The sequence below is a fragment of the Cynoglossus semilaevis genome, chromosome 19 (assembly GCF_000523025.1).
Source record: "Cynoglossus semilaevis isolate Cse_v1.0 chromosome 19, Cse_v1.0, whole genome shotgun sequence".
In the NCBI taxonomy this organism is placed as follows: domain Eukaryota; kingdom Metazoa; phylum Chordata; class Actinopteri; order Pleuronectiformes; family Cynoglossidae; genus Cynoglossus; species Cynoglossus semilaevis.
In genome coordinates, this window is record NC_024325.1 from 14,300,133 (window position 1) to 14,314,721 (window position 14,589).

Genomic DNA, 14,589 nt, shown 5'->3' on the forward strand with positions numbered 1-14,589 from the left:
TCTTACGATTGACTATTTATTGGGTCATTCTTCTGGTGTTTTGGCTAACTTTGTGTGCCCCTTTTTTTTCTCCAACTATTCTTGGCTAACCTTTATTCTAGTCCTACCCCAATGTGAACTAACCACTAGATATTTTTGTGTGACAACTTATTTCCAGTGAAGGATGAGCTCAGGCAGGCGTGTCCGGAGAACGGCCGTGGCACACGAACAGGGTTTTATTTATTTATTTATTTTTTTACATTTCTTACGATTGACTATTAATTGGTTCTTTCTTCGGTTGTTTTGGCTAACTTTGTGTGCCCCTTTTTTTTCTCCAACTATTCTTGGCTAACCTTTATTCTAGTCCTACCCCAATGTGAACTAACCACTAGATATTTTTGTTCAATAATTATGACAATTATTTCTTTTTGATTATGTGTAAGATAATAAAGACTATTATACTAACTAGTGCCATGTCATTTTTTTTACCATAATAACTAATGTGCTGTTTTTTATTGGCAAATTTTTCACTATGTTTGGCTATAAATTAGTAAACTTTCTGTAAACTTTCCAATTTACAGGAGGATTGGAATTTCTTTATTTTTTCTTTTCTTTTCTTTTTATTTATACATTTAAATCCAATGCATTCCTATGAAACTTAAGTCAAATATTTATCACTGCATTAGTAGCAGAACTTGGCCACCTCTGTCCTGAGATAATAATAATAAAAGAAACTGCAGTGAGATGAATGATGGACTTAGATGTGACCTTGAAGAATACCAGAGTCCACATCTGTATCTGGAACTGATAAACCTGTTTCCCTGCAGGGACTGGTTGAATCCAATATTTTATTTTTGTGTTGACAACAGATTGGATTATCCTGAACATTTGTCCCTTTTGATTCTCCTGTGTGTCTGTCTGTTTTATCTCAAGTCCTTGGACCCAGGACCTGGAAGCTGTGGGACAAAAGAATGTCATGTCCAACATGTCTGTTTATTCTCTGGAACGAGGAAGGAAGACGATCAAATTCTTGATAACTTCGACCTCAGCCCAAGAGACAAAGACATGGCGTCTACGAACATTCACAACATTCACAAGTAGATGAAGAAATCAACCTAGATATTATTATTAATATGATGCAAAAAACTCAGAGTTGTCATTGAAGAGCACTTGGTAGATAATATACATTTTCTACACCACAAATGTATATGCACAAATATAGACATGCTGTAGTCTAGAGTCTGTGGTCTTTCCCGGGAATTCTATAAATTTTTCAGTGGGACAATTTGAGTGTTTAGTGTAAAATAAATGTATGTTGAAGTAACAGAATGGAGTCAGTTTCCTCAGAGCTTCAACAAATGTCAGAACTGAGTTTTTATTTGTTAAAACATGTTCAGACTTTTCTGACAATATGGTTTGTATTGAAACTACAGCAAACTAAAAAAGAACCGTAGTAAACATCTCCTCCTCTGTGGCCCCTCAATACTGTAAATTTATGATTGTGGGAAACACTAACTTAAAGGACCTCCGCGTGTTAGTTTACACAGTCCACAGCAGTAGTGGTCCCAGGGTGGGGGGGAATGATTATTACCGCATATCTGTACTATGAGCTCTTGCCGTTGTTCTCCACAATAGTCCATTATACTGTATGTGTCATTTAGAATTAAAGGAGTGGATGAAACGACCTGCGGAGAGTTGGACTGAACTTTCCCGTGTTTTTACCGTCTGTTTGTGGTTAGAGGACAACAACTGCTCTCTGTTGATTCCTAATCTTATCTCCTCAGATACAGGTTTATATGGATTTAGTGTAAATAAAATTTGGTTTTAAAATTGAATTTGTATAGCTGTAAAGCCAGGAAAAAGTGGGTTTAATGGGAATGAGTTCAGGCTCAACGGCATCTGTTTCAATGGAAGTGGCTGAAGGATCAGAATTCAGCTGGAATCTGTGATGTTTCATTCATCCACAGGGGGGGGGGTGACAGTTGGTGCAAATCTGCTCCTGTGAGAGTATTCCAAGAACAATAGACAAAGAGACAAACAAGTGAAAAATAGAGTCTGAAAAGACAGGCTAATAAACAACATGAGAAGAAGAAGAAGAGTGTACAGCACCAGGTTTCTTAGATACGCCAGAGAATCAAATATTTTAACAGTTACTTCAAGATAATATACTCTGGAGATTGTAGTACTTCTAGGTAAGAAACTGTAAAAACGTCTGGATTGTCTTTAGAGTTGTTGTTTCTCATGATGAGAGATGGACAATATTTTTCTTCTTGGACGTGTTCATGTGTGTGTGTGTTCTGCTGCCACTAGTGGTGGAGCTGCGCCAGTGATTGACTAACTACAGTATGATGTCTGAGCCACACACACACACACCCACAGATTGAAGCTGAAAAGAAGATGAAGAGTTATTTACACAAACATGGTCCGAAAAATTGCCAAAGCCACATTTTCTGGACATTTTTCCGAAATTCTGATTATTTGGTAAAGTCAATGTATTTTAAAAATAGAACCATGAGGTGGTAGGGTTTAGTGTACAATTTGGTCTTCTGATCTACATGGACTTAAAATGCAGGTCTTTGATACATTTAAATATATACTGTACAGTATCATCTACATACATTTACACTTTAGGTCAAACAAGGATTTTTAGGTTTTACCCAAAAAATCTGAAACAAACATTGGACAGACCGTACACATTTTACTAACCCTATAAATTATATGAATTATGGATGTATAGCGAGGGGCTTTTTCCTCTCTGCATGTGGTCATCGTGCCTCCTGTACATCAGCAGTCGTAAAATGTAAGGGGGATGGCCAGGGAAATGATGTGGATGTGAACAAATTCATCCAGCTGGTCTCAAAATACCCCCCCCACCCCCCTCCCCCCAACAGCTCGGGGCTTTAGGCTTTGACTAAAGTGTTGCATCAGGGCTGGTTGTTATTTAGATGTAAAAAAAAAAAAATTGTAGCAGCAGTTCTGTGGAGTGTTACTCAATAAAAACCACAAAATATCACAGTTTTTATACTGCACTCTGTTAAAGCTGACTTTGCCTTTGATATGTTTATTTTTTTACACCTTGTTTCTCACCTGGAGACTCGTGGGGGTGAAGGGGTATCACCATCTCACATGAATTTATTAAGAAGATTTTGTTCCATCATTCCGACGTACGGTGTTAAAACAACAACAGGAACTACGTAGGTGGATGAGCAGAGCAAGAGTCCAAAAAGCCACAAAATAAATTCTGTTTCAGTCACAGACAAATGTGATGCAGACGTGGCGTGTGAAGATTTAAAGCCTTAATGACTAAGTCTTATATTACATCAAATATATTCGCGACGTACATCAACTCACCATCGTCACTGTGGTGGTCTAAGTATGAAACTGTGGTCGTTGATGGTGACAGTGGAATGTCGTCTCCTGCTGTGCCGTAGCAGCAGAGGGAAACCACTGTGTGGTGCAAGTGGAGGCCACAAAGAATCCAGAAACAGGAAATCCAGGAAATGGTCCTGTAATTGATGGACGTTTGTGGAAACAGGCGTTTGAACTATTATTGTTCAAATGTTGGATATGAAGGAAACAGAGAGAGAGAGATGTGCTATGCTAATATCGCTAATATATATTTTCATTATTCCCTTTTGTCTATAACAAAAATCAATAAAAACATAATATAATTAAAAAGGTAATTTTTTTTCTACAAACCCAGTGTCTCAAGTATGATCAACATTATTGTAACCATTATTGTGTGGCCCACATTCTTGGTGTCAGACATTGGCCACAAAGCCTGTCATCAGTGACTGAAGCTGTAAAATTTAATTGTGTGAAATAAACAATACGGTGAATTAAAGTAAAGACGTTGGATGATGCCTTCATGTCACCTCGGTGAACAGTCTCCTCTGAGTGTTTTTCAAATTGGATTGGACTAAACACAAACATGTTAGTTGTTGTTAAACAGACTTACTAGGAAAACGTCTAAAACATTAGTCTGGGTATTTTCAAGTGATTGTGATGCAGACACACAGCGGTGGATTCTTGTGGTTTTATAAATTCACAACAGCAGGAAAATCTGTAAAGTGATGCTGTAAGAACCAAAGTATCTGCTAATCACGGGATTGAACTCCAGACACCGATTTCCCCCACGTCCAGAAATAATGTCATTAGTTTAAGCAAAAATGTTTAATCTTTGAAACAAACAAAAAAAAATTGATATACAGGAAACTGCATTAACATAACTGGAAACCCCCAAACTGGAATCCAAAGTCCTGTTCCCCTTTATGGGTCCGTGTGATGTGGGCCACACAGGTCTCTCTTCTGTCTTTGGGCCCTGAAGTGTATTTTAAAGAAGGCCATTAAAACCAAGTCACACAGAGTGGGGATGTAAAAGTTGTCTGAAGGGATCTATGAAATCACATTTCATTTTCAAGTATCGTAAAAGCTTTCAAGATCCAGTGGTACAAGTCTGAACAGACGGAGTTCCTGTTCACCTTTAATCCACATGTCAGCAGTGATTCCATGGAATTCTCACCCCGGGAACGCTGACCTTTATGTCGTCCAAAAGGACAAAAAAACCACTACAACCAACAGTTTGGAACGGGTTGATAAAAAGATTTGGGAGCTGATAGTGTGGACTGGGATTGACTGCAGCCAAAGAAAACACTCTGCCTGTTTGGACTGGATCACTCAGTTTTGAGCTGGATCCAAGGTGAAAGGGAAGTTCAGGTCTGTTTCCTCCGGTCGAAGGTTTTAGATCAGGTTCATGGTTGTTATGTCAACAAACGGAGTGGAATTAAACATCTTGTCAAATTTATGACATTTGTTTTATAGTAGAAACATAAAGCAGCATGACAGAGACAAACATTTATAGCAGCACTGTCTATAAAACTGAAAGAATTAAAAACCCATAAAAACAGCATAGACTTAAACAAATATCTAAATGTTAGCCCAACAATAGCTAATTCTTAGCAAAAAAGTATATACATGTAGCTAAAAATAAACAAGGTTTTAGTTTTTAAAAACAGCCTGACCGGTATATTATTATTTGTATATGTGTGTGTGTGTGTATGTGTGGTATCTTTGACTAGCTATACTTGTGGGGACACTGTTTTGGAAAAAGACTTGTGTGTCCTTGTGTGTCCTGACATTTTGCTGGTCCAAGAAATCACAAAAACCTTTTTGTGTATGTAATACTGGTTTAGCCATACTTGTGGGGACAAAAGAAAAATACTTATGCTGTGAGGACATATATGGACATATATTTGTAGCAATCGTGTCCAGGACCAAACAGCACGAACTCTTCGGCCAATGGAAACACAGAGGGGGCCAGTGAGCGAACACATGCCCTGTGTTTTCCAGCAGCGTGAAAACCACAACATTACGGCGATTGTCTGTGAGGATTACTGTTCGAACGTTCAGTTCCCAAAAAACCAACAACCGTCCTTGAACACTACGGAAACCGCCGCCCTCTACTGTCAACTGAGGGCCGTGTGACTTCACACTAAAGCGTTAAATGGTGACTTAATGATGCTCAGATCATTATTAACGACTTTAATCTGTGATCTTTATTACACGATGGAACAGAGAGAGAGTGTTTTTCTCTGGAAGCCACTGGCTGGAGGACAGGAAGACTAAAAGGCTCCGTAAAATTTTGGAGAAGTGACAAAGGTTTGGCTCGTGGTTCAGACTTATTTTAGTTCATGCTCAGACGTTTGGCAGTAGAGAGACATATTTTGATCGCGACAGTTTACTGTGGAGCAGACGAAAGACGTATGGAATCTGTTCAATACAACCATAATCCAATTTTATCAAATTTGTGAAGTCTAACTTTCACAGATGTTTTTAAGGGTAAAATCGTTAGTATTACAGTAGTACTACAGTATGATTAATCAAAACTATTATTAATTCATACGCACCACAGCAGCCCATGTTGTAAAGTGGAGTAAAAAAACAATATTCTATAATATATTGCAGAGTTAAAGCGAAACATTTCAGTGTCAGTGAAACTGTCCGGACAGTAACAGGATTATCTGGGATCGAAGGAAACGTCAGCATCTGCCAAAGAGCCAGACAGCTGGGGATTTCAGCGCTTCCTTCATTTGTCTGATTCAGACATTTTCAGTAGGTCAGGCTGTTGGGAGGCTGATTTATCGCTGCCTGCTGCTGGAAACCCAGCCTTTCCTTTCACCCAGACTTAAGGATTTTCTTTTTTTGGAATCCTATCTTCTCAGAGGGTTTGATACTCACACAGTGTCCAAACATCACTGCTGTCCTGCTGCTTTGAGACTCAATGAACTCAAATATTGTATTCCTTTTCTATAAATCCAACTGATTCGTAACAATGACCGGTTCACATGGAGGTAAACTCATTTAGGGATAATCAATCATCTCAGATGTGTCGGAAATGTAGCCTTTGGTGTCGACCAAGTTAAACCAACTGGATACATCTTACTCCGCTCTGCAGCAACTCAGCTGTGTACAAGACAACTTTCTTTTTCCAATGAGTCCAAGCAAAACTCTACCCTGGACAGGCCGAAGTAGAAACTAAACTGGCCGAGAAATGTTTTAAACTTCCTCTGGCATCAGTGTCGTGTTGCCGTAAAAACATCTGTCATCAGAATGATGAATGTGAGATTTTAAACGACATCCACGCACTTAGGAGCGCTCCTTCACGACTCGTCCCCTCAAGCATTATCAATCGCACTCTCAAACCAAAACAGTAGGTTACTGATCATTTGCTGTATCTTTTATGGAACAATTTACCCCAATGTTTATGGAAACTCAGTGAGTTCACCGGTATTTAGAGAGAAACAACTTGAATCACTTGTTGGAAAAGCGACAGACAAAGAAACAATAATGAAGCTAGAAAACACAGAGATAATGACTCCAGGACTCCAGTTATACATGAATTGATTTGATTTGAGCGTTGATCTTGAGGAAAAGTCAAATTCTTCAACAGTCTCATCATTATTTTTGTGTGAAAATGCACTTTATTCCCAGCCATCATGAGGATGAGAAACAAAAATACTGGCTCGTACTTGACAGAGAAGATGCTGTTTATCTGCCGTGCAGGATAAAAGAGAGACAAAAGAACCCCTTTTGGGCAGCGTCTCTGGAAATTAAATAAAATGTCCCAAAATGTAAAAAGAGCAAGCAACGATGTGCGTGGCAGAGAGAGTGTGCATCGAACATGACTGACAGAGACTTTCTTTACTTTAGACAGACATGAGGTTCCAGGATCAGTAACCTTTAGACAGACATGAGGTTCCAGGATCAGATCACAACAATTTAGTGATTAAGTTATATACGGTAAGTTTCCACAAAAAATTAGTTCTTTATTCACTAATGTTCCAGTACAATTGAATTTGGGCAAAAAAAATGCATTTAAAGAAAATTTTGTTAGAACAACCCAGGTGTGTATTTTTATAATTTAATCAGATTTTTTACAGTTACAGTACAATGTGCTGAATTTAATCAATTTTTTTTACAGTTACAGTACAATGTGCTGCCTGCGGCCTCAGCTTTGAATTGACATATAAAAGTGACATTTCTTGGCTCCGTCTGTACTTTGTGGTTATCTTCTAATCTCCCCTTCAGGCAGAGATACACATGAATTAGGCAACAAAGTTGTTTAAACCGTGAGGTTTAAGAACTGGCAGCATGAATGAGTTCTGTCATTATTACCGTAAATGTTCTAATGTTCTGGGGAAAAAAAAAAATCCATCGTCAAAGTTGACAACACACTAATTCTCCCAAAGCCCAAAACATCACTGATTAAAGGACTTCGATTCACAGAAACAGAAAAATAAACAATGATGACCCACTGATATATTGTCTTTGGTTTTCTCCAGAGTTGTCACTGAATCTTCAGGGTTCTCCTTCGACTGTCTACCCTCGGCTCCTCCCTTGAGTGTTTCTCATGTGGTTTCTCTGGGGAGCTCTTCATGAACGCAGCGGCAGCGTGGAGCAGAAACACGATGTGTGGTGCTGGCTGCCGTCCTCGCCCTGGAAGTTCAAATGAATTACTGTACGGACTGTAATGACACCGAGGGCTGTGCCATTGACTGCAGCGCAAATAACAATGTGCGGCTTTAATTTGAGAAGCACATGCTACCACACGCACACTCTAACACACACACACACACACACACTTGGATGTGGGATTATGTTCTGGTGTTTCAGACAAGCCAGAAATCTTTTTTTTTTTTTTTGCCTGGTGTTTCACAAGCCAGAAATTTTTTTTTTTTTTTGTCTTCCACTTCCTTGCAATTCGTCATTTGAACCGTGACAGCGTTCTAACTCGTTCATGGCTGTTGCCAAACATAAATCCTCTCTTGTTGGTGGAGGAACAGGCTCCGACAGGAAACCTAGCCTGCAGGTGTCTATTCGTGTGTGTGTGTGTTGCTTTTAGGCTGGTGACAATGGGCCTATCGCTGTCTTTGGCCTCGGTCACGCTTTCCTTGTTTTGTGTCCGTAGAGACCGAGGCTGTGCATTTCCGCCTGCTTCAACATGGATGATGGTCCAGATAGGATTCACCCTCAGCAGAGCGTTACAAACACTGCACTGATCTTCTTGCACTGACGTCCAGACCTGACAACGTTCTTACAAAATACAAAAAACCAAATGCAAAAAACCAAAGGTAGTGAGACTAATCTGGCTCAGCAGGTTTATTAACAAAGAACACAAGCTCACTTGGTCACAAGGCATGAACTCCAACCATGACACGCCGCACATTGACTGAACAACAAACAGAACGGCCACTACACAAACTGACTTGACCACACATTTCACAATGAACCAACAAAGAGAGAGAGCGTGAGGGAGAGAGGTAAATATACCCAGAGCAGCAGGTGACACTAGTGAGACTAATGACAGACACACTAACTCCACCCAGAGGACAAAACAGTCTTACACTTCTAAGCCTGGATTCAGTATTGGTTTAAAAAATACACATCAGAAGAAGAGACTGCAGCTTCTGTCCCGACTTCAACAGTGGTTAAAGTTGTCGTGTGGTCACGACAGAAAAGTAAACAAAGGTGGGGAGAGGTGCAACAGAGGAGGTACTGTTGTTAGTGATGTGCGGATCGATCCTGAAATATCGATACTTCCGATTCTGGATCTTTATGCTCTGAAATCGATTCTGAAATCAAAATATCGATACTTTTGATACTTACGCATTCTGAGATGAGGTGTATCCTAAACAGAAACATGGTGAAAAGTATCCAAATTATTGAGATGTTGTCTAAGTGACGCTCGGTTGGTGGGACTACTTCTTCTTCCGCCTGGGTGTGTGCGTCATGCGTAAGCACAGGGGCTCTACTCCGTGCTCTCACTCAGTCACTATTGATGGGAATTTCGGCTCTTTTTTGGAGAACCGGTTCTTTTGGCTCGGTTCACTGAAAAAATCCGACTCTTTCGGGTCCCAAATGGCTCCTCAGATTATTTATTTTATTTTTTTATTTATTTTTGTTTTACAAATAACATGTTTTCAGAGTTTGAAACATTGTTTTGACATATTTTATATGATTGTGTTCTCAAGGTTTTCTATTGTTGTGTTGACTGTATAGTAAATGAGGCAGCTACCTCAGTACACTCCAGAGTTTAAAATAAATAAATAAATAAAAACCTCAGCCTCGGATTCTTAAAGAAGCTATGATTTGAAATACACATGTTTTATTTAAAAGACAAATGATAAAATATCGATAACGGTATATGCGATACCAGCCCGAATTTTACTCGGTATCGGATCGGAAAGGAAATTGGTGGTATCGAACATCACTACTGTTAAGTTTCTGTATTATTTATGTTCCACAAGTATATCAGGGGAGAGCGCGGACGCAGTCCCCCACTACCAGAAATTATGCAGTCGAGATTCCCACATTTGGGGAATTCGCAGGGGTCAGCACAGCCGGAGTGCAATGGCTAAGCCTCGCCCTGGGTGAACCACCTTCTTGATCATGGTATCTCCCCTGCCAGGTAAGTATGAGTTGTACACGGGTTACACTGCCAACCCATACACTCGGAAACCCTTCTTACTGATGGTGCTACCACCTGGAAACGCATTCAAACAAAGCACATTCAAGCACTACCACACCAATGTTATAATTTATAACAAAACATAAAATAAACACACACACACACACATATATATACAGAGAACGTAGTATGTTTAAAATGGAAAAAAGGAGGATTATTATTATGGAGGATTAAAAGAGCCACACTTTTAATAAGCAGAGTACAGTCTCGTGTTCTACATCAACTACACAGACAAAACACTTATATTCATTAGAACGAGCGGATAGTGAAATTTTTTCTGACCTGTTATAGGTTAACAACGTCACTATTGCTGAAACAACTCAGTTGGATACTTATATTTCACAATTTTAGGGGGTGCACCGTTCCTGGAGGTACTGCAATACCAGGTCGATACGCGGAGTGGACGGAGCAAGCCCCTATTCCATCTCCCACCTAAATGTTAAATCCTGACCTCCCCTCCAGTACCACCACAGAACCAACTGCGTCCCCTCAATCCCGTGATGTGGAGAGCATGAACCCAAAACACCAAAAGTGCAGCCAACTCTAACTGCGGTTGGTTGGTTGGTTAAATGATGTGACCGATAAAACGCCGAAATTCATATTTTGACATTGAGGAATCGACCTCAGATTGTCTTAAATTATCTGTCCATGAACCAAAAGAAGACACTTTTTTTTGCTGTTAGCAAGAAAGTTGACCAGGAACCTTTCAATGAATCCATCCTTGGCATTAGTCTGTATGTTTATAGACATTCAACCTTTAGGTCAAAATTGACTACAACTAGACTGGCAGAAATAATGGGTCATTATTAAAGGACGACTGTTGATGATTGACTCACAACTGTCAACGTGGCAGAAGATTTCTAAATTCATTAATGAATCGTTGCTCTTCTAACCTGCTGTGTTCAGACTTGACATTTTCAGAACCATATAAAACGTATCAGCCATGTCATTGGTTCTGCTGCGTGTTCTCACTGTTGTACTGGTGTGTGTGTGTGTCTCTGTGTGTGTGTAACATATGTTTACTCGACTTTACTACATCAAACAGAGCAGACAGGCTGTAGTAATGAGAACGCTCTGTGTTTACGGTAAATAAAGACCGCAGCCCTCATACACACTCAGCCCGAGCTGTCACATGACCTCACAGGGCAAAAATGTCATGACCCAAGTGTCAGTGGCAGGAGCCACAAAGTCAGACGGTGAAGCCTGTAAAAAAAATCTGCCGTTTTTGGTGTGGGGTCAAAGGTGAAATGATGTCAGAAGTCAGCGCAGACTTTTAAAAACAAACGCCTCACCAGCAGCTCTTTTGCAGCAGGTGTTGTTTATTGGAGAGAGTCGAAAGCCCACAGTCTGTGGTTAGCGCCTCGTGTTGCTGGTGAATCGATGCACAGCTTGAGGGTGCGTTCCTGTGTGTGACCAGATGTGTGTATTACTGAATCCTGACCTCCCCTCCAGTACCACCACAGAACCAACTGCGTCCCCTCAATCCCGTGATGTGGAGAGCATGAACCCAAAACACCAAAAGTGCAGCCAACTCTAACTGCGGTTGGTTGGTTGGTTAAATGATGTGACCGATAAAACGCCGAAATTCATATTTTGACATTGAGGAATCGACCTCAGATTGTCTTAAATTATCTGTCCATGAACCAAAAGAAGACACTTTTTTTTGCTGTTAGCAAGAAAGTTGACCAGGAACCTTTCAATGAATCCATCCTTGGCATTAGTCTGTATGTTTATAGACATTCAACCTTTAGGTCAAAATTGACTACAACTAGACTGGCAGAAATAATGGGTCATTATTAAAGGACGACTGTTGATGATTGACTCACAACTGTCAACGTGGCAGAAGATTTCTAAATTCATTAATGAATCGTTGCTCTGATTGCTCTTCTAACCTGCTTGACTGATTGAAGTCATGTCATTGGTTCTGCTGCGTGTTCTCCACTTCCTGTGATTTGTCTCAACTTGTATGTTCAGCCACATCAGCCAGACGGTGTAAAAGTCAGAACAAGTTCTTTAAACCGTTTTCTTTTTTTTTTTTAATCTCTTTACTCACAAGTTTTATGTGGAAATTCTTACCATCTCTGTTTTTACTGAGCTTTTAAACCAAACACTTAAATCAATAATCCAAAAACAGGGACTTGAACACCACAAACAGGCCCCACACATGTTAGTCATTCAGCACATATAAACCCAGACTGCTCTGCCTTGACTTCGTCTGTCGGAGAGAGCACGTACGTGAGCGCAGCGGTGGAACCCTGACCAGAGAGAAGCATCTCTAACAGAACCTGATGGACCGTCTGGACTCTCAGAAAACACAGGACGACCACGTGTGGCTGCTCAACATGTGGAAAAGAGAGAGAGAAATGTAAGAATCATCAGTTCCAGGAAATTAGAACAAAAGCTTCTTAAAAAGAAAAATAAAGCTGACTGTGGGTGGTTCGTGTTTCCAGTGAAGTCTCAGTGTTCAGAGTTCTTACACCTCCATACTCCACACTTACTTCAGTGAAGCCAGATAAAATAAAGCTGTGATGAGACCTGTTGTGTTTATGATTCATCATTTGTTTGGAGTGGACACGGGGGGAGTGTTTGTGTGAATACTGTCTCCTGAACAACCATCAGAATTCAAACCATTTTAATCATGTTTCACCTACTTCATCTTCATATTGTTTGACTGCCCAATTAACTGATCTTTCCCTCGATATTAGTGTGAGAAAAACCAAAAGAAAACCCCTGTTCTAAAGTGTCTAAAGTGTCTAAATGCTACCAGAGAGGCTCTGTGTCAGGGGTCAGCGGCTCAGTCTGGATCCAGGCAGTTAAAATCACACTGTCTCTGGTCAGTAGTGGAAACCTGTAGGAAAATGTGAATAATGTAAGGAATACAAAAAACAAAACAAAGTTCCAGCAGCAGTTTGCTGTCAGCAGCCGTTGTTGTGACTCGCGGGGCGTCACGGAGATTCCACAGGAGAAATAAAGCTTGAACACTGAGCTGGTGCTTCTCTAAACTGAAGTAAACTAAACACAGGGGCTGGAAACATCAGTGTGTCTGTCATCAGAGCTGTGCAGTCAACTGGCACTCACACACATGGATGGATTAAAGCGAAATGTTGTACTGAAAGTTCTGCTGAGACGGCCGAGGGGGAAGGAAAAGAGGGGAGGGGAAAAAACAGAGAACAGGTGTAGATATACAACACAGTAATATGTAAATATAAAAAATTATAAATGATGATGAATTCAAAGTCTGGATCTAGTAAAGCAAAGAAAAGAACTTGGAATAGGAACCAAAATCTAAATCAGAATCATCTCAGGCGTGATAACATGGAATATTTGCAGGAAACCTGGGATTTTGTGGCTAATATGAATCTGTCATGGCCGACAAAGCCTGTCAATATACAAAAGCAAAGAAGTGGCACTAAAGAAAAAGAAATCACTTTGCCAAAGAAATACTGCACGGATCAAACTCTGAAAACGTCGGTTGAATGGAAAGTCAAGCGTGCGAGCACTTGCCGGAGCACGAAGCCGATCTGTGAAACATGGAAAGTAAAACAGAGGGCTTTGATGCACGGTTCTGTTGGTTTTGGATGTGATCTGACACGTGGCCGTGAGATCATTCTATTCTTCATTAGATTGTATTAGTTTGTGCCACATCTCACTGTTCACAGTGTGTGTGTTAGTGTGTGTGTGTGTGTGTGTCAGGCCTTTCACTCCAGCCGTCTGTCTCTGCCGGCTGTCAGACCTTCTCCTAATCGCACTGATGTCGGGGATTAATTGCAGATTCCTATCCTCTAAACCTCTCAACAGAAATGTCAAGTATATGAGGCGCTGGAAAAACTGAGAGAGTGTGTGTGTGTGAGTCACACAGAAGACAGAACAAGGGAAGAGTTGTTGACCATGTGACTGCATCAACCAGGAGATAGCACTGTTTCAACGGTCCTGGACTCAGGGTCGAGAACAGTGTGTGTATGGGTTTGCATCTGTACAGAACTCAGGGTCGAGATCAGGGAAGGAGTGGACTCCTGCCTGTCCGGTGTGTGTGTGTGTGTATGGGTTTGCATCTGTACAGTGACATCACCGTAGTTTAAAGTTACCCCAGTAATATTCCAGTAACAGTATTTCAGAGGAATTTCACACTTGATTTTCAGCTTAACCGCATGAGCCGAACGTGAGAATTTGATAAATGACCGGAAACGCGTGTGAGTTCTCACACGCTAAACAATGGTCCTGTCTACTGTCTCACTCATGTTCTGTGTGGGAGAACATGTCAATGTTGTTACTGGCAAATGATGACAAGTCCGTACTTGGTGAAATGACAGAGGCGCAGGTGAACGCAGCCTAAAAATGCCAATAAGGATGGATTTTCTAACATTAGCATTAGCATGATTATTACTGACTGATTACTGACAACTGAAAAGATGGAGTTATTCTGAATAGGACCAGGTGGAACTTCCTCACTCTGGTCTGTATCAACCTGAACCCTTAACAGTGTTTGAGAAAAGACAATTAAATAAGTCAAAATTAAGGCAAAAGTTGAAGAAAAATAAAAATAAGTTACGCCAGAAATTGCTCGTTAACAGTTATCATGAAAA

At 40.4% G+C, this 14,589-nt stretch overlaps 1 non-coding gene across 1 annotated transcript; it reads right to left on the minus strand.

The window, feature by feature from the left end:
• Positions 1-9,790: 9,790 nt before the first annotated feature.
• On the minus strand, positions 9,791-9,954 carry LOC112488676 (U1 spliceosomal RNA). The gene has a single exon (XR_003053017.1). It is a non-coding gene; the product is annotated as a U1 spliceosomal RNA (small nuclear RNA).
• Positions 9,955-14,589: the final 4,635 nt, after the last annotated feature.